The sequence below is a fragment of the Lathamus discolor genome, chromosome 15 (assembly GCF_037157495.1).
Source record: "Lathamus discolor isolate bLatDis1 chromosome 15, bLatDis1.hap1, whole genome shotgun sequence".
Taxonomy (NCBI): Eukaryota; Metazoa; Chordata; class Aves; order Psittaciformes; family Psittacidae; genus Lathamus; species Lathamus discolor.
This window is the reverse complement of record NC_088898.1, coordinates 7,597,268-7,615,124: the sequence shown is the minus strand read 5'-3', so window position 1 is coordinate 7,615,124 and position 17,857 is coordinate 7,597,268. Positions and strand designations below refer to the sequence as shown.

The following is a 17,857-nucleotide window of genomic DNA, read 5'->3' as shown; positions in this document are numbered from 1 at the left end:
GCCTCTGTGGTGATAAGGACCAGGCTGAGTAGCAGTTTAGATATGAGTATTTAATGCGATAGAAGTGCTGAGGGGAGTCTGATGACTGGGGAGTAAAAGTTTACTGGCAACAACCAAAATGTTCTGAGTTGTTGCATATGAGCCCAAGTCTTTTGGATTGTTAACCCCGGGGACACATTAGAGACTTGTGTGCAAGTAGGATGTAAGCTAGGACTAAAAATCCCCATTTTTATGTAAAGAAGCAGCTTATGTGTGCGGGACCTTCATTTTAAATAGTGTGGCCACATGCAGTGTGTTGGGTGAGGGTAGAAATACTTCTGACGCACTTTATGCAAGGCAGTTGTTATGCAGAAGTGAAGTTACTCATCTGCCAATGGCAGGTGTTAATTCCCTGCGTATGGCAGGGGGGTTGGAACTGGATGATCTTAAGGTCCTTTCCAACCCAAACCATTCCGTGACCTGTTACTTAAAACACAGGAAACCAGAGCCCAGTGCTGAGTGACCTCTGTCTTGTCCCATGTAGTGTGGAAATGAAGATGATTGCACACAGGTCAATGATAGTAAGCCTAAACTGACTGAATCCATTGGGACTGCTGCAGAACTGATTTACGCTCAGGTTTGTGGTGGTGTGCTGTGATTGCAGACATGTGAGAACCAAAATAAAAGGAGCACTGCTGCAGCTAATGTGCTGCCTTGTGCTTGTCTAATTGATGCTGGATGTGGCAGTGGGTAACAACAAAGCAGACTGCAAGTACTGTGTTAGCTGTCACTCCATGGAATCCCTTTATGAATTGAGCAGCACTGGTTTGGCTAACTGCTTTGCAAGTGGGTATTCAGCTTGAATTCAATGATTTGGCTGTTTCATTAATTCCACTTATTCCAATATTAAATTAATATTAATTAAATCCAATTATTCCTATAATTTCATTCCTTTAGCTCTTGCATATGACTGGCTCACAGTTCTGGTTTCAAAAGGGAAGGCAGAGGTAGGAGGAAGGAGTAGGAGCTGCAATGCAAGCATTTAAAAAGGTGGGAAAAACAATACAACTTTGTTTCTTAGAGCAGGAGGCAACTGTTACGGTATGGAACAGAGGAAGCCACAGACCACCCTTTGCTTGTCCTTGTATCGCTCATGTATTTAGTAGGTGTGTATTAATCATAATCAAGTGTATACAGCAGCACGCAGAACCACCCATCCCAAGGCCTGTGTGTCCTTGACAAGCTGTTATATTTAGCCTAATCAAAAAGACTCCAGTAATTACTGGAGAAGTTGCACTTTGGCAGCTGCTGAAAGGTAGCAAAGATGTCACAAACCACATCAAAATCAGAATTACCACTTTTCTCCCCTGGAGCCTTTTTGAACATCAGCTTTGATTCCTCAAGTCTGTGCACAAGTAGGGGAAAAGGGAAGATCTCAAAGAAGGTTGTGTCCCTGCATTTGTGGGTGAGCAGTGAACTGGGACAGAATGGCAGAAGCAGTGTGGTCTAGTGGGAAATGATGGCTCAGAAGAGTAAATAGTCATATTTTTTGCTTCCATTTCCCACTTTAGAGAGTCTCATCTCTCCTGGCCCCTCCCTTGAAGAAAGGGATATCTGTTGGCAGAGCTGTAAAACCTTTATCCTTTCTGCTGACTGTGCCGTTCTCCAGTGATGTTTTCCCTCTTGACACTGATTACAGAGTTCACAAAAGCTAAAAATGATTCTATGATGCAGACTGGGAGGTTTAATGAATCAGAAAAGCTTGATGTGGTCAGAGGAAGGATTCTCAAGGCATGCTGCACTATATATTCTTCCCTATGAACTGCACACTGTACTAGTCCAGATCCTTCCCTCGCCTCCCCCTCCTTCCTTATAGAAGATGGATTTATTCTGTGACTGGGGTCAGTACTGCTGGCTTTTATTTGGTCAATTTGCATAAGCCTGCAGTAAGTGGAGAAGCTGACAGGGATGCGTTCCTTTCTGTTGCTCTTACTGTCGTAATTCAGCTCGTATCTGTGCCTGGCCTTTGTGGATGGCAGATTTCCAGCTGATGTGCTGTAATAACATGCACACAGGTTTCACATTTAAATATGCACAGAAGCTGAATAATTATAGCATCCTGCCTAGCAATATGTTTGGTGACACGTCCTGAAGAGCCTTCCTGACCTGAGACATTTTAGACACTTGGAAGGGCAAAGATGTTGTTTCCTATTAACTTTGTGGGCTCAGAGGCAAGGTTGTGTCCCCAGGTGACTATGAGAGGCAGAATAAAACCTGGCATTTCTCAATTTTCTTCCTCACATCCCTGACCTTCACAAAGGCTTTAAACAAGACCACCTGCATCTATAACCTGCTGTGGTTTCTCTGTGGCTTCATCAATAATATATTTCTACCTATTTTCCTGACTTTGGGGAAACATGAGATTTGCCTCTTGGATGCTTGAGGTTGAACTCATCTCTGGTTCCCAGACAAGTTCTGGGACAGCTTTTATCTTTACTTCATTACCAGGGTTGTCATTCATGTCTGAGAAGTGAGAAAACCATCCTTTTCACTTTAGCTGTGGCTGGTCCCTGCTGTCAGTGTGCCCTCAGCAGATCAGCAGCTATGTTAGGCGATGCTTTTCTCCCATGCTTTTAAGAAGTCTTCCTTCCCTGCTGCAGTTTCCTCTGTTGTGCTGGGACTGCTGAGGTCAGTAAGGTTTCAAGAACATCTGAGCAGAATCTTAGTCCTAAAGTCACATGCAAGGACAACTTAGAGTTCCTAAAGCATCTAGGGACTGCCTCAGCTCTCCTAATTAAAAACAGCCAGGTTAAAAGAGCATCCCTTCGTGTATCTTGGAAGAAGACTTCATAAAGTCCTATCAGAAACATAAATCCATTAAGTGTTTGAATACATACATAGACAGTTCACTAATGTGCTGATGCTGCTAGATATTATGCTTTGCCTTGGAATATGGGAGAACTTGGGCAGTGACTTTCTGCAAATAATGTCTTCTAGTATTGTTCTAATCACTCATGTGCATTCAGCTTAGTCCTGTATCTATAAATATTTTAGCCCTGTTACTCTTACCTAGCTTCATTAAGCGCTTAAAGGCTCATAACTGAAGCAGCAGAGATGGAAGCAGACTCCCATGCTCTAAAGAGCACTAGAACTTCTGCACAGCATGAATAAAATGTCTTGCCTGGGTGTGGAGATGGCAGTGGTGGAGGAGTGTTTAGGACATCTTAACTTTCTTTCTGTATTTTAGTAGATCTTGCTTTGGGGAACAATTTCTTGCTGCCTTAAGAGGATTTTCTGCCATTTCTTTTCTCTTGACTTGTCTGACATATGCACAACTTTAACTACAGCTTAACGAAGGCTTTGGGGCTATCTGGCTGAGTCCCCAGCTTTATGCTTTTTCTGCACATGATAGATCTATAGAGATTTAAACATAGATGTGTCAGACATGTTTTAATGCTCAAGGACCATTTCCTAGCAATTAAGGCAGAGAACTGAAGGCCTGAGAGTTTTCCTACAGGCTGTTAACCATAGCTACCCTTTGGCTATTTGGGAATCAAGCTGAGGTTGATGCTGTTGCTATATTAACACAGCTGCAAGGGACAGATGTGCTAAAACAATTAGAATAAGTACTTGTATCTCCTAAAATGTCTTATTTTCATATGCGAAAGCATAGAGTGATGTTCTCTATAAACTGAAGCATAGGTGATATAATGAACCCATCCTGCCAGCGGAATTTCCTAGGATGGTCTGGAGGATGAGGCTGCTGGAGAAGTCATTCTGATTAGCAGCACACTGGTGGTGGTTCTAAGGAATGAAACCTCTCAGGATAAGCCACAGCCATAAATCCATGTTGCAGAGATCATATGGGATCACTCTCCAGTGAAGTGTCTACTGGGAATTCTCCTTTCGGCACTGGATTTGCTTCTGAGAGAGCAGAAGCATGCCTGGTGCTTTCTCTTTGAGAAGAGACAGACTACTGATGGCGCAAAGTGAGGAGAGCTTTATTCACTGGGAAAGTGCTGACTGTGCTATCAATCAGCCCTCATACAAGCCTTGAGTTATTAATAAAAAGCCTGGTAATCTAACACCTGCTCTCAATCTTCCTTTCTGAGGGCATAAAAAGCCACAAGATCAAGCCTCAGCAGTTTTGTGCATCTCCAGGACTTGTTAAATCTCTCTCCCTTCCTTTAACCCACTTCCTGAAGTCTTAAGCATCGATGCTTTATGCTCTGCCTTGTAAATGAAGCCTGTTATTATCACTGAGATAGTGTCTTTATGGCATAAATAATGAGCTGAAACAGGGGAAGAGGCGTTGTGTGGAATTACTGCCTGAACTGAGATGGAAATAATCAATATGTCCTCACTTACAAATCTCATCTGCATGTCGACTCCATCTCCCTGGCTGTCTCACTACCAATTCATTGCACAAGAGGCCCAATAAAACTTGCTGGTGTCATTGATCTGTTTTATTCACAGCTGAAGATAGAAATGCATCATTCAGAATTAATGGGAAGGCTTCTCCTTGCTGCCCCATCCAGCTGGAAGTGTCCTGCAACCCAGCATGGTTGGAAGTTAGAGGTGGAATTCAAGCAGGTAGCAGCACTTTCAGATCCATCAAAGATAGTGTGGTTCAGGGCTAAGCTCCAGTGCTTGGAGCTTGTGTTGCATCACCATGTTGGGCTCTATCATATGGGGTCGAGCAAAAGCTAAAAGGTTTTTATCTTGCTTCACTTCATCATATTCATCAGTTCTCATTGCTGAGAAGTTTGCAGTGGAAACTAGACAGCTTCAGTAGTTTTGTCTGGAGACATCTGGGAAGTTAATGACAGGTTACACAATAATGGCTTAATTTGGGTATTTGTGGCATCCGTGGGAAAGAACTGATTTGTGATGTATCGTCTGTGCTTTTCTTAATATGATCATGGAATGCAGTATTAAAGACAGTGTTTATCAAATAGCAGAAATTGTGGCAGGTTATCTGTTTTACATGAACAAATGGAGGGAAAACCAACACTGAAAATGTTACCTAGGGAGAGATAAACTCTTACCTCTCTACACTTGCAGCTACATCTGTGCCTGATAGAAGCTTCTTTCTCTCTTTATGTATGAACAGCTGGAGAAAGTCAGTACTCTGTCTTCCTGTATTGCTAAGAAGAAAAGCAGAACAGGAGAGTGAAAACGATCATGTGCTCTGGAAGACCTAATGATGCTGGCAAAAATCCTTGCCTAGACACCTCAGAGGAGCACTCGTACTGCTGCCGTGGAAGTCTCTTAAAGAGGAAGTATGTGTCTGATCTGAAGTTCAGCTAGATGAAAAAGATTACTTGGGATGTTGCCAGTGGTCACTTAAAAATGGATTTAGGGAAAAGTGTAATTAAAAGGAAAAGAAACTAAGCTAGTTTTCCATTCCTTACCCAGTCAAAATGACTGATCAACCTGTGCTGCTGCTGCTTGGCCTCTTTAGGTTCATTGGCAAAGAAACTGCCAATTATTTGTTGAGGAGAAAATATTCCTTAGAAAGCAGTTTTGTTTTCCAGGCATCGCATTTGTGACCTAGTTAAAGCTTGCCTATCCATCTTGGAGCTGAAAAGCAAAGGAAATAATCTACTGGATCAGCTGCCTCCTAAAGGGAAGGAAGTCTGGTTGTTCAGCACAGCTCTAGAGGAGTTTCCACTCTTGTTTGCTTTGCTATCCCTTTTTCTCTCCTCAGCCCTAGTCACTGTGACTGCTGAATGGCAGGAGTCTTTTTACTGTGATAATTCAATATTGATACAGAGAAAAGGTGCTCCTGCAGTGCACGAGATCTTAGCTCACGCTGTCCTTTGCAGCTAGTTTTGAGATGCTGCAAATCTGAGTCTGTCCAGACAAGATATTTTTACGAATAGAGTAAAAGGAAAAAGGAGATCAAGGGAAAAATGGTTGAGGAAAAAACAGTTATGTTAATAATACGTGTGCTAGAAATGGTTCAAGTTTCTCTTTCAGTTGAGAGAGAACAAGACCTGAAAATGGTACATGGAGCTAAAGACTTAAGTCAGATTTATAGGACAAAGCTGGTTGACAATGGACTGTCACAGAATAAAGTCTAATTGCATCTGCAAACAATGCAGCTCATCAATGACCACCAAGAAGACCGAAGTTCTTCAATCCTAGGCTGAAACCCAGCCTGACCTACCACAACAGATCTGCTCCCAGGTTCAGATTTACTGTGGCTCAGTGCTAAGAAGCGAGGCAAACCCTTGGTTTATTGGAAAATCTGCTTCCAGACACAAATTGAGTTCAATAATTGCTCAACCAATTGTTCTTTCTGTTAATTTACTGCATCTAGTACATATAGAGAGTGTTTTAAGAATGCCTCTCTAGCATCTGTCTTACTGGGAGTCAAAACATTGGACTATATTGTAGATCTTAAGCTAGAACAAAGCAAGCAACAGTTCAGCTGGCTTCACGGAGGACTTGGTATGTGAGGCTGATAACACAATTCGGTACCCAGGCAAGTTCTTGTTTCATAGATTTCAAAACATTTTCTGGTTTAACCTCCTCTCCTTCAAGCTCCACTGACTTTGATTTCCACTGAACTTCCAAATGAAATTAAAGCAGAAAACTAAGGGTAAGGACTAGCACTGAGGACAATTTCCCCATCTCTGTTGTCTGAGAGCTTGAATGCAACAATACAAGAGGAAGATACAGCAGAGGGGGGAAGGAAATAACTGTTAATTGAAGAGCTTGTTCTTTCCCTGTTTTTATTTTAGTACTTGTCAGAGTGAATCAGAGCCTTTGCTAGGTCTGCTGGAAGGCAGCCCTCTTGGCTGGGGCTTGCCTCTACCATTGCTCCCTGCAGAGTGCACAGGATCCATTAAGGAAGTGAAGGACATGTTCTGAGGGAAGCTTCATCCATCCTTTTACATGTTTGATATTGCTGCAAGTTTCATAGGAAAGCTGAGTTGGAAATCTTGCTTCTTGTGTTCTTTTTTAAGCAATTTTCTCCCCTATTCCCTTATTCAGGTTAAATCACTTTGTCATCCAGAGAATGGCTCACTACCAGCTGTGACTCCATTGCAAGTGTGTATACATTATGGTTTTGAGGAGTTTTAGCAAAGGTGAATTGTGGTCAGGCACCAGCTTTAGCTTTCCTCAAAAGGCTGGCTTTGTATTCCAGCTTGGCATCCAGTCTGCCCTGTACCATAGACCTGACAGTCTATGGTCCAGTCTGAGACTATTTTATAGGAATGGTGGCTCTCAAAATGGTTAATTTTACCTTTTTTGTTGAGGTTACAACTAACAAAATGTAGAATCCTGTATTTATGTTCTACAAATTCCAAGTTTGTTCAAAGTATTTGGGAAAAATGAAGGCTGGCAGGCCATACTGTGAGATGCTAGTTTAGACAGGACAATTAATCCTGTGTATTCTAACATTCCATTCCCTTTAACTTTATGAGCCACTCTGAAGAAATAACTTCGAAAGCAAACCTTTGACTCATTTCCTTCCTTCCCCTGAGTTCATTTTTAGTATTGAGAAAACTGCCTTTTATGAATGTTTAAGCACGAGAAAACATCAGGTGAGGTTGTATGGATATTTAAAGTATAATCCTTTGGGTTGTATTTTGCTTCCATGAAGCTATCATAACCTCTGTAAATGTCAGTGGAAATTAGGCATTTATATTAATGGAGGCTCCCCCCCCTCTCCTCTCTCTGTTCTTAAAGGTGGGATTTTTGCTTTGCATCAGTGATTCAGAAGGAAGGCAGAATTTCATCAGCATTTCCTTGGAAGGAGGTTTTGCTTGTTTGAGACCTGCTGGCAAGCAGCAATTGTTTAGAGGGGCTCTTTAGAATCTATTTTGCACTGAAACAAATTCAAATAATATGCAAAAGTAAAATTAAAGAGTGTATCAATTAACATACAAAAGTAGAACTACAACACATGTTCAGCTTAACAACTCCTCGGAGGGGCCAGCAGACCATAGAAGGGAAACAACTGCTACGCATGCAAAGCAAACAGCTCCTTAGGGAGGGGAAAGGGATTGGAAAATAAACTCAAGGTTCCTATTAGAGAACCAAAAGCAAACAAGATTTGAGAGTGAACTTTGTGGGTGAAGGGCAAACCCAGCCTAACAGAGTCTTCTGAAGCTCTTCTGTGCCTGAAAAGCAGTTTGCCTTTGGGTTGCTTTGGCTTGGATAAACATAATGTTGTATCGGATGTGGATGGGGTTGTTAGTAGGGATGGGCTCCATGTTAGCAACTGAAGATCACAGCTGAGTGTAGATCCTATTATGCTTGGTGTCGTTCATCTTCAAAGATGTGCTTATTGCACCCAGCAGCTAATGGACTTGAATTTGGATGCATTTACTAAAAGCCGGAGTGGTAAAGGAGACTTCAGTATTGCCCCCTTGTGCAGAGCAGACTTCAACTCATCTCTCCCTAGTCCTGAATTAGAAGCTGTTGCTCATCTATGCCTTCTCATGGTGCAAAAAGCAGGAAGATCGCATTATTCTGTAACCCTGTAAAAGCAGGAAAAATCTCTGGTTCTGTGTATGTTCCCTCAGAAAACATGGTGACATGGTGGTGTGGGCTATGACCATCTCTATAAAGGTAACATCTGCTTGTCACAGCCCCAGAGCTATAGAGAAAGGAGGGAGGACTCTGGATGATGCTGAAATGTGGGATGCCTGTGGAAGTGCTGTCGTCTTGGTGTGAATTCAGCTGTTTGCACCACCTTATTCCACAATGAACTGAATTCACCCCTGGGGTAGCTCATCCCATCAGTGAAAAAGCAGCTGCTGAATTCAGAGGGATTATACAAGCATGGGAGCACAGGATGGTTGACTTTGCAAAGTCTTGGGGCTAAGAAAAGGGGAAGGATTTCCCCATTGTGTAGCCAAATCCCAAAGGAAATGCATCAGTGATTGTCTGAATGCTAAGTTTGTGACTAAGTGCTTCGAATGAAAGCTTAAATCATTACTGTAGGCAAGGATTGTGTCCATATTTTTATCTCTATCCAATAAATATTCACATGTTCTCTCAAATTTCAATAGATATTTATTGGCTGTTTTGGTATTACAGTGCAGTTTCTAGGGATCTTGAAATGTCTTGTATATCACTATGCAATATATATACACACAACAAACTTTAAGCAAGAGATAATTAAAAATGATGTTACATTTATATTTCCTGCAGACCCCACACACTGAGCTGTTGTCTGCACTCAGAGCTGGGGTGAGCCAAGTCAGCATTCAGGAAAGGGCCCCAAAGGGAACTGCAGGCAGAAGAGGGGGAAATGGATGTCTTGGGTTCCCCTCTCCCCCTTTGGCATAGTACTTATTGACCATCTGACTGCATGGTAGTAGTTAACATGTCCTTGCAGGTAAGATGCTGCCTGGTGAGAGGTGGTTTTGAGTCTGTTCTGTGGTTGCTGCATCCAACTTGGGAATCTCTAGTAGCTCATGCCCAGAAGGTTGACAGATATCCTGGGAGCTGGAAGAGCAAGGACTGTGTCCAGCAACTTCAACAGCAAATTCTCTTCGCATGAATCACTGCTCAGCCCTGTTCCTTCTCTGCCTTAACAGACCCTACACTGACCACTTTGGACCACGAATGATCCAATACACTTCAAGGTTGTGGGAGCATCAGAGTAAATGTCAGATTTCAGTTTAGGCTATTTGTTTTATTAATTTCTGCCACTTCTAATATCGTAACTCAAATCATACTTTTCTCTCCCCTTCTGCAGTATGTGATGTCTTATAGCTGGTATAGAAATGGGGTTCCTATTTTACTTGCAGGTGCCTGCAATTCACTGAATGACTGGAGTGGTCCTTATATAAAAGGTTTTCAGCGGGCTTTAGGATCTGTCCGCTCGAGAAGCGCTGTGTATAATGTGTTGTTATTAATATTGCTCATCACGCTGAAATTGTTACCTTTTCCAGATGAATCATCACTGGCATAGTATTATTCAGTATATTGAAACTACCAGAAAATAGTGGTTTTCTAGGAGTAATATTCCCTCAGCACATTAGTTAGTAAATGTCACACACAAATTGCTCATGATTTCCCTTAGATCAAAGGAATATTTCATAACAGGTACAATATGATTTTTTTTTTTTGCCTTCAAAAAGAATGTGAGTCAGCATGAGGTACATGGAAGAAGTTGTCTGGGATAAATTAGATTATTATGAGGAATGTGGAAAAGGAAGGAGAGCTTCTATTTGAGATCATGTGTGTTGTCCATGGTCTTGAAAGATGAACTATTCTCCTCTGGTGTATACTACATGAAGGGCAGACTGAATGCAGTGACTGCAGCTGTTCTTGTGAGCAACTCAGGAAAGCTTTCTACTTCATACCTGGTCACACATCAGCGTAGGGCTATTGATGCTGTTGCCTTTTTCTTCCCTTCTTACCCCATCAGCAAGCAGTGCTAAATTGATTGCCCCATTATATTGTGGGGTGCAGCTGAAATGGCAGAATACGCTGTTTTGGGGTTTTAACAATGGGAGTGGCGCTGGATACTGCTGTATCCAGTGGTCTTTAAAGATGAGGCTTTATGAGATGCTTCTAGCCTCCACGTCTCCATGTAAAATCCTGGACTGCTACAACACAACAAGGTAGAAAGGAAGAACATGGTGTCTGGGTCAAACTACCAGACCTTTGGACTGGTACGAAGGATAGATATTCCCATGAATATCTGTGAAGGTGGTGAGGTGCTGCTGTGGCTGCCCCATCCCTGGCAGTGCTCAAGGCCAGGTTGGACAGGGCTTGGAGCAAGCTGCTCCAGTGGAAGGTGTCCCTGCCTGTGGCAGGGGGTTGAAAACTGGATGAGGTTTAAGGTCCCTCCCAACCCAAACCAGTCTGGGATTCTGTGGTTCTATGAATAAAGAAAAGGTTCAGCACATTTCATAGGATGAAAAATGAAATGCAGAATTTCTGGAAGTGATACAACCTGGCTTAGGACCCAGTGGGAGGATGCGTCCACCTTGAGCAGGGTCATTCACTTTGTGTGAGAATCTTGGCACTTCAGAAGTTTGGGGTTATGCCTGCCAAGAAACATGAAGCCACATTAGAGCGTCTGCAATGAACAACCAGCAGTGAGAACAGGTAATCTGACCATCATCTGGGTTTCACAGGTAATGTAAGCACTCATTCATTCAAGGTTGGATAGTGAAAGCATAGCAGGGTGAAATGGAGCCAGCAGTCTGAGACCCAGATCAGCTCCCTCTGCCCCCAGCAGAAATCATCTTCCCACACAGGTCGTGAAGTTATTAGCAGCTGCTTCCAAACTGAAAGCTGCTTTTAAAATTGGAGCATAAAGATAATCTTTTTCCTTCTACTCAAGCCTGCCACAAACCTCTGCAGATAGAAGGGAATGGGGAATTAGGGAAAGCAAAATATTCCTTTTTATTTAATCCTGTAGCAAAAATCCATCCTTCTTAAAACCATACAACAAACAGAAAACCTGTGCTGCTATAGATCTTCTTACTAAAAAGGAGTCTATCCAAGCAATCTGTCCGCCTGCCTTTCTTGCTGTGCTGGTACTTTTCTGAAACTGTGGAGTCTGCATTTTTATTCCTCCTCACACTCTGTATCCAGAGTAAATGATGCCAGACTCTATCAGCTATCTGGACATCTTTCCCATACCATTTTCAGTCTTGGCTGGGGGGAGAGAAGGGGGAAGTTATCTGCTTCAGCCTAAACACTGTGGAAAAAACCAATTCCCTACAAGAAAGCAATAGAGATCATCTGAATTTTACATACTTCGGGTGGAGGGAGCGTAACTTTACTGTCATTGAAATTACTTCTTCTCCTTTCACATGAAGGGATGTTTGTTGTCAAAGGATCATTTACCAGCCTAAAATGCAGGTAAAGCATAAACACTTCATCTGAAAGCCTGTCAGGGAGGAAGCAAGCATGATTGCTTTGCTTATGTCCTAGAGTCTTCCTCCATCTCCCCTCCTTATTTCTTTGCTTCGCTTGTGAAATCCTGACAATGGGACTGTTAGAGCCTCTGTTTGAGTAAAAAGAGTCTCAGCTCAATCCTGAGCAGGGCCTGGGAGGTGTGACTATTATAAGTAGTGATGAGATGCCAATTGGAGAGGTCATAGAAAGCAAACCCGTCTTTTATCTCTTCAGGATATTCTGTAGCCATGACAGAGCAAAAGATCTTTAGAAAGGAAGTTTAACTTGATTACTTAGCTTACAAAAGTAGAGAGTGGTGTGCATCATGTGGAGTATTATTAAACCACTAGGTATAAATAGTGATTTATGTTCACCTAGCACCATGCCATTACTGAAACTCCCAGCCTGTGATCAGCCATAGATGCCTTAAACCTCCGGGATAGCAGAAACCCTCCCTATTTCCTCATTTTAGCATCAAAAGCCTCTGATTTTTTTACCAAAAGGAGAAAAGACACATGTGCTTCCCTTTAGTTGAAAATAACGTTGGGAAAAGTTGCTTTCCTTGAAGAGAAAAGGTTCTGGAGCCATTCTCAGAGCTCACATGCTTTTATGGCAAGAAGAGCCCATTTGTCCATGTCACCTTAATATTTAGTTGTTACTTTGCTGATATCAATTAAGGAGGAAACTCATAAAGGTCAGTTAGTGGCCTATAATTCACGCAGCCCCAGAAGTTATGATATTATGGGTAACTCCCAGTTAGAACAGCTTGTTTCTTAGCTCACATCATAGCTGATTGGGCTTTGAACTCTTTTGCTTTTCATTCAGACCCTGACATTTTAGCCAAAGCGAGTTCTGTCTCGTCTTTATGCACAAAACCTAGATATCATCCACCCAGAAATCAAGACCATATTCTTGTTCCCACTGGGAATTGTTACCCATGCTGCCTCATGTTTCATCAACTTCTGTATAAATCCAAATAGACTAGAAATATCCAAATAATGTTTTCCTGCCTCCTGATGGGCAAGTGGCACAATCTTAAGGAGATTAAAGGCTTTCCTTCCTCCTCAGAAATAGTCATTTAATTCTAGTTTTAGAGGTGGACACTGTCTATATCTACCCAGAGAACTGTACTTTACCCAACACACATAAATAACAGCCAGCATTAGAATGCAGCCTCCTGAATTCTGTACAACTGGGGGGACACTTTCACAGCAGTGACAGAGCCCTATGGTATAGAGAGTATTTTCTCCTTCTGGCACAATGGCGCATCGGTGGTGTGCAAGGCACTTGATGCATCCATCTTCTGCTGAGTTTTCCAGCCTGTACTTCAGCAAACGGGCAGTCCTTGTAATCATTCGCCTCACGCCACATCACTGTCTGGGAGTCCCTCATTTAGCAATTTATGGGCCATGTCAGTGTAATTTAGTGTCTTAATACTGCTGGTCAAGGACCATCAGCATCTTCTAAACCTCCGTTGTCCTTGGTAGGGAATGGAAGCAGAACTCACTTGGAGTCAGCTTTCTGGGCAGCTGAGGGACAGTTGCGTTGAAGGCAGAGCTGATATACATCCTTGGAGATAAAATTATTTCTCTGCTGAAAAAAGAAATAGCTTAAAAGCAACATTAAAACAGGTAGCAGGAAAGAATGAGGTTTAAAATAGCCACTTTGTGGGGCTCTGCTATTCCCTGGAGGCAGCAGTGCTCAGTTGTGCTGCGGAATAGGCAGATGAGAAGGTAGCAGCTCTTGAGCAGTGTTATCCTCAGACCTTGACTGACCAGATGGACAGTCATTTCCATACTCAATGACAGGGAGAGAAATGAATGCTGAAGTGCTTTCAGCGGCAGCTGCACTTTGGGGTAAAACATTCATGGGTGTATATTTGGGATGAGCCACTCTTTCAAGGCAAAGAAGTTGTAGAAGTGATGCCAGCTTTCTTCTTCATCTGCAAACGAGCCTTTCAGAACTTGCTCTAATATAGCCTGGTTGGGTAGTATAGTAATGAAAAGATACTCCCTTGAAATTTGAAGGTCCACTCACTAGGAAGAGTTAGAGGTGGCTTTCTGCAGGTACAAAGAGAGAATACAAGAAGCAACTGTTCAAAAATCCACTTTAAAAGAGAATAGTAGCTTGAATAGGAGGTTGTAAGAACAAGTAAGGACACAGTGGACTGGGCATTACCTGAGTGTATGTCTTCTCTTGCAGGGGGAAATGGCATATTCTCTTTGTGAAGGATTTGGAGGAAGGTTTGCACCTTGTTTTTCTCTCACAGAAAGAAGTGTGTCTGCCCTGGTGTTAAAGGCCTGTGCTGCAGGACTCAAGTCCCTCAGTGCTTTCTATCAAGTTCCCAGTGGGAGGCTCTTCCCTCTCAGTGGGTTTTTACTTGTTTGTTTTCCTAAGTGGGTTTTTGTTCTGTTTGGATGCCAAGTGAGTTTTGCACAGGATGCAGCACAGTGGAGGCTCACATGTGATTGCTCTTAGTGACGTCTAATAAAAACCCATAATCATGATTGTCATTATCTGCAGCATTCACTGGAGAAGCCTTTTTCTGTCTAATTCCACTACTTACTCCTCTGGTCCTATCTCCAGCTGTTGCTCATAGAAAGCCCTGGAGGGAATCACTTTGCAGGTTTTCGGAGAGGTTTTTCTCCTGTTGAGTCTTGCTCTTCTTCTGCTGGCTTTCTGCAGGGACTCCAGGCCATGTCCATGGAGTGAAACAGTTTGTTTTGCAGCCAGTCTTCTCAAGCTGGGAGTGCAGGGAGGAAAAAGACCAACTCTGGCTTTGAAATTCCCCCTGCACTGAGAGCAAGGTGCTTTTTGTGTCTTTTTCTTCCAATAAGAAATTCTCGAGGAAAGGAGTGAGGCGCATTTTATCTTGCTGATAGGAGAATATTAAAAACACAGGAGGATGCCTTGTGATGGGTAACCTTCATTGCTCTGAATCTGAAGAGAGCCGAGAGATAAAGTGCCAGTGCCTTTGTCCTATTAGCTGGGCCTGTTTACTCTCCTGTGCAAGTCTGTTGAGGTGTTTAATGACTTTTCACATCACTATGGGGACACTGAGACAAGAGAAGCATTCATTTCCAGTGTTCTCTTACTCCTCCCTTTTTCACTGCTCTGCCTCAGTCTTTGATATTCTTCCACGGTGTCTTTGCTGTCCTCATTCATGCCTAATGCTTCTATTTGCTGTGTATTTGTTGTAGGCACCATATCTGGGGCAATAGTGCAGGCACCAGTAAGCAAGGGAAAGAAATGGCTCTGTTTTGTGGCAAGAGAGCACAGGGGAAGCATCAGTTGGTGTTGCTGCATCAGGAATATGGATGTACAGACAGCGCATCCTGGGTTTTGAGGATTTCTCCAGTGCTGCCATGCTCCTGGTGAGCTGGCTGTGTTTGCTGAGGGGAGCCCTAGGCTGGCTGAGCTGCTTTGCAGTTACAAACAGCTCTGCGTTCAAAAGTTCACCAGGATTTATAACGTGGTGGTGCTGCGTGAGTCATCTGAACCCACAGACCTCTCGTGCTAAATCCAAGAGCTGCTACAGCCCGAGGTAAAAGGCCACTTCGGTGAGATGGAGGTTGCAGGAGAGCCATAAAACACACTGTGGACCCCTCTGTTTGGTTGGGAGGATGGTGCTGGCTCTCCCCAAGAGGTAGCCTGTGCCATGGGGAGATGTGGGGGGCTCTGCCTGCCCTGCAGAGCTGCAGCTGCTGCATTGCCCACGGTTGCTCCCTTGTGCTCTGCAGCCCATGGGTCAAAGCAGTGACTGGGAGAGGGGGTAGAAAATGAGGTTAGGTACAGAAGGGGGGGCTCTAGGAGGTCCTGTGTGTGGGATGCGGTGGCTGGATATAAAAAGCTCCTGGTTGTTGTTTCAGCACCCAGCCAGGGCTTGCTCTCTGTGCTACATGCAGAGCAGCACACAGAAGCAAAATCTAACCTGTTACAGGTCCTTTAATTGCCTTCTCACCTAGTGGGTACAGGCAAAATGGATGTGTGCGCTCACTCCCTTCACCCACAGGCCCCTGGCTTTAGTTCTACAGATGCGATTTAATAGCAAATGCTGAAGAGATTTTACTACAAAGGTGATTTTTTTTCCTACTAGCTCCCCACTCAGCCTTGCCCAAAACAAACAGCATTAGGGGCATGGAGACAGGCTGCTCCAGAGTTAAGCAACAGAGGTCTGTAGCCTTTAAGGTGTGTGGATACTAATTTTCCTGCCTGTTGACTCTGTCAGTTTAATAGAGAGAGGCTGAGGAGGGAATGGGAAGGGAATAGCCCCTTTGTTCTTGGTGCATGCATCCAAACCAAGCAGCAGACATAAGCAGGACAAGCGACAGTGTATTACATAAAGAATATGTGAATTTTAGTGGTTCCTGACTCTGCTTAGGAGAAGTATCATGCTTGGCTCCTCTGGACCACTACATAGACATCAATCAAACCATGGCCAGTATTAGAGAAACAAAGTGGAAAACAGCAAAAACATCTTGAGAAAATGGTTATGGGTTCCAAAAAGTGTGGTTCTCTCAAACCCAAAATATTTTGCTGGAGGGAGTCTGTTTCAGTGATAGTTCCAGCTGGGAACTATCAGCTCCCGGTTGAAACAAATCAGTTCACATTTGTTTTGATATCGCTTCACTATTTTGATCAAATAAAGTGCCAACTACATTTATAATGACAGTTCACACTGTAATCAATGCAAGTGTCTGTGGCTAGTGTTTCGTAATATATTATGCCGCTTCGTTGTAACCCAAATGGACCATTTTCCTATTGAAATGTAGTGCTGCAACACAATTGAAATAAAGTACTTAAAGTAGCAAATCATCTCTAAAATTTTAATTCAATGAGAAATATAGAAATCTTTTTCCTGAGCTGGATATAAAAAGACAATTTTCTATACAATTCATTCTCCCACCCAAGTAATTTTGATTCGGAGAAAGGAGGTGAGAAATAACCTACTTGACAATTCTGAATGAGCTTATTCAACAGATTAGAAACTGATGGAACTTGTTCTTCTGCAAAATTAAGTGATAGAATAAGGCCATATATGTGCATGTGAATATGGGGATGAACGTGTGTACAATCAGTTACGGTATTTGACATCAGGATCAGACCCTTTCTGTGCTAAATATTGTGCATTCCCACAACTGAAAATCTCAGATAAGGCAAACAAGATATAGATGCATGGCCAAATGCAGATGTGCTTATGAAACGCTATAGACAACCTTCGCTTATGTGGGCTTGCAACAACAGGTAGGAGCAGCAAAGATATGGAAGCCTTGGCTTTAGCCAAAGTATTGGCATCGAAAGAATCAAATTGGAGGTGCTTGGGGTATTTGCTTTGTCCTTTTAACAGGTAACAGCAATGTGTAGAGCACTGCAGTGGCCTGAAGTCTCATCAGCTTTGCAGCAGAACAAATAGTGGCTTCACATCACCTTGCTGCGTACCTTAGCCATGACATGCCCCCGTGCACATGTTTAGAGGCTGCTGCTCTTTAAAATGAAACGGGACTTGAGAGTTGGTTCCGCTATCTACCAGAGACCACACTTATTTTAAATGTTCTGATTTTCTCATGGCACGATGGTGACAAAGTTACAAGCCCTTTTCAAAGAATAATCCCAGCAAACAGTGGAGTACAAAGGTTTCCTAGGAAAGAAAAAGGATGTTGTTACTCCCATGCCTTTGTATAAGCACAGACTTTGTGTACATACATGAGCTGAGCCAATGTTATTCAAACGTAATTGTCAAGCCCATTGCTGAAAAGACCCTGAGTCAAAACATGAGCGATTTACCCATACATAAAACTAATCCTCAAATGATTAGCTCAAGAATGCATGTCCTGCAAGGAATTGTTGGTAGTATTTTAATAACAAGAAGTAAAGTCAGGAGAAAACTCTGCTCTTAGTTATTCTGTTAGAGAATGTGCTGCCAGTAATGAAATAATAATTAATTGCGAGTTATGCATTTGCTGTATTTATGGATTTATTCTTTACTTCTACTTTTTAT

The 17,857-nt window shown here is 42.8% G+C and overlaps 1 long non-coding RNA gene across 2 annotated transcripts in view; it reads left to right on the top strand.

Moving 5' to 3' along the window:
- Positions 1 to 17,857, top strand: part of LOC136022468 (uncharacterized) — a 37,816-nt gene that overhangs the window by 7,596 nt on the left and 12,363 nt on the right. Inside the window, exon 2 of one of the 2 annotated variants that reach the window (XR_010616179.1) lies at positions 5,093 to 5,261. The exons of the other annotated variant lie outside the window; for it this stretch is intronic. This is a non-coding gene — a long non-coding RNA (uncharacterized LOC136022468). The remainder of the gene's footprint in view (positions 1 to 5,092; positions 5,262 to 17,857) is intronic. 2 annotated transcript variants of the gene reach the window in all.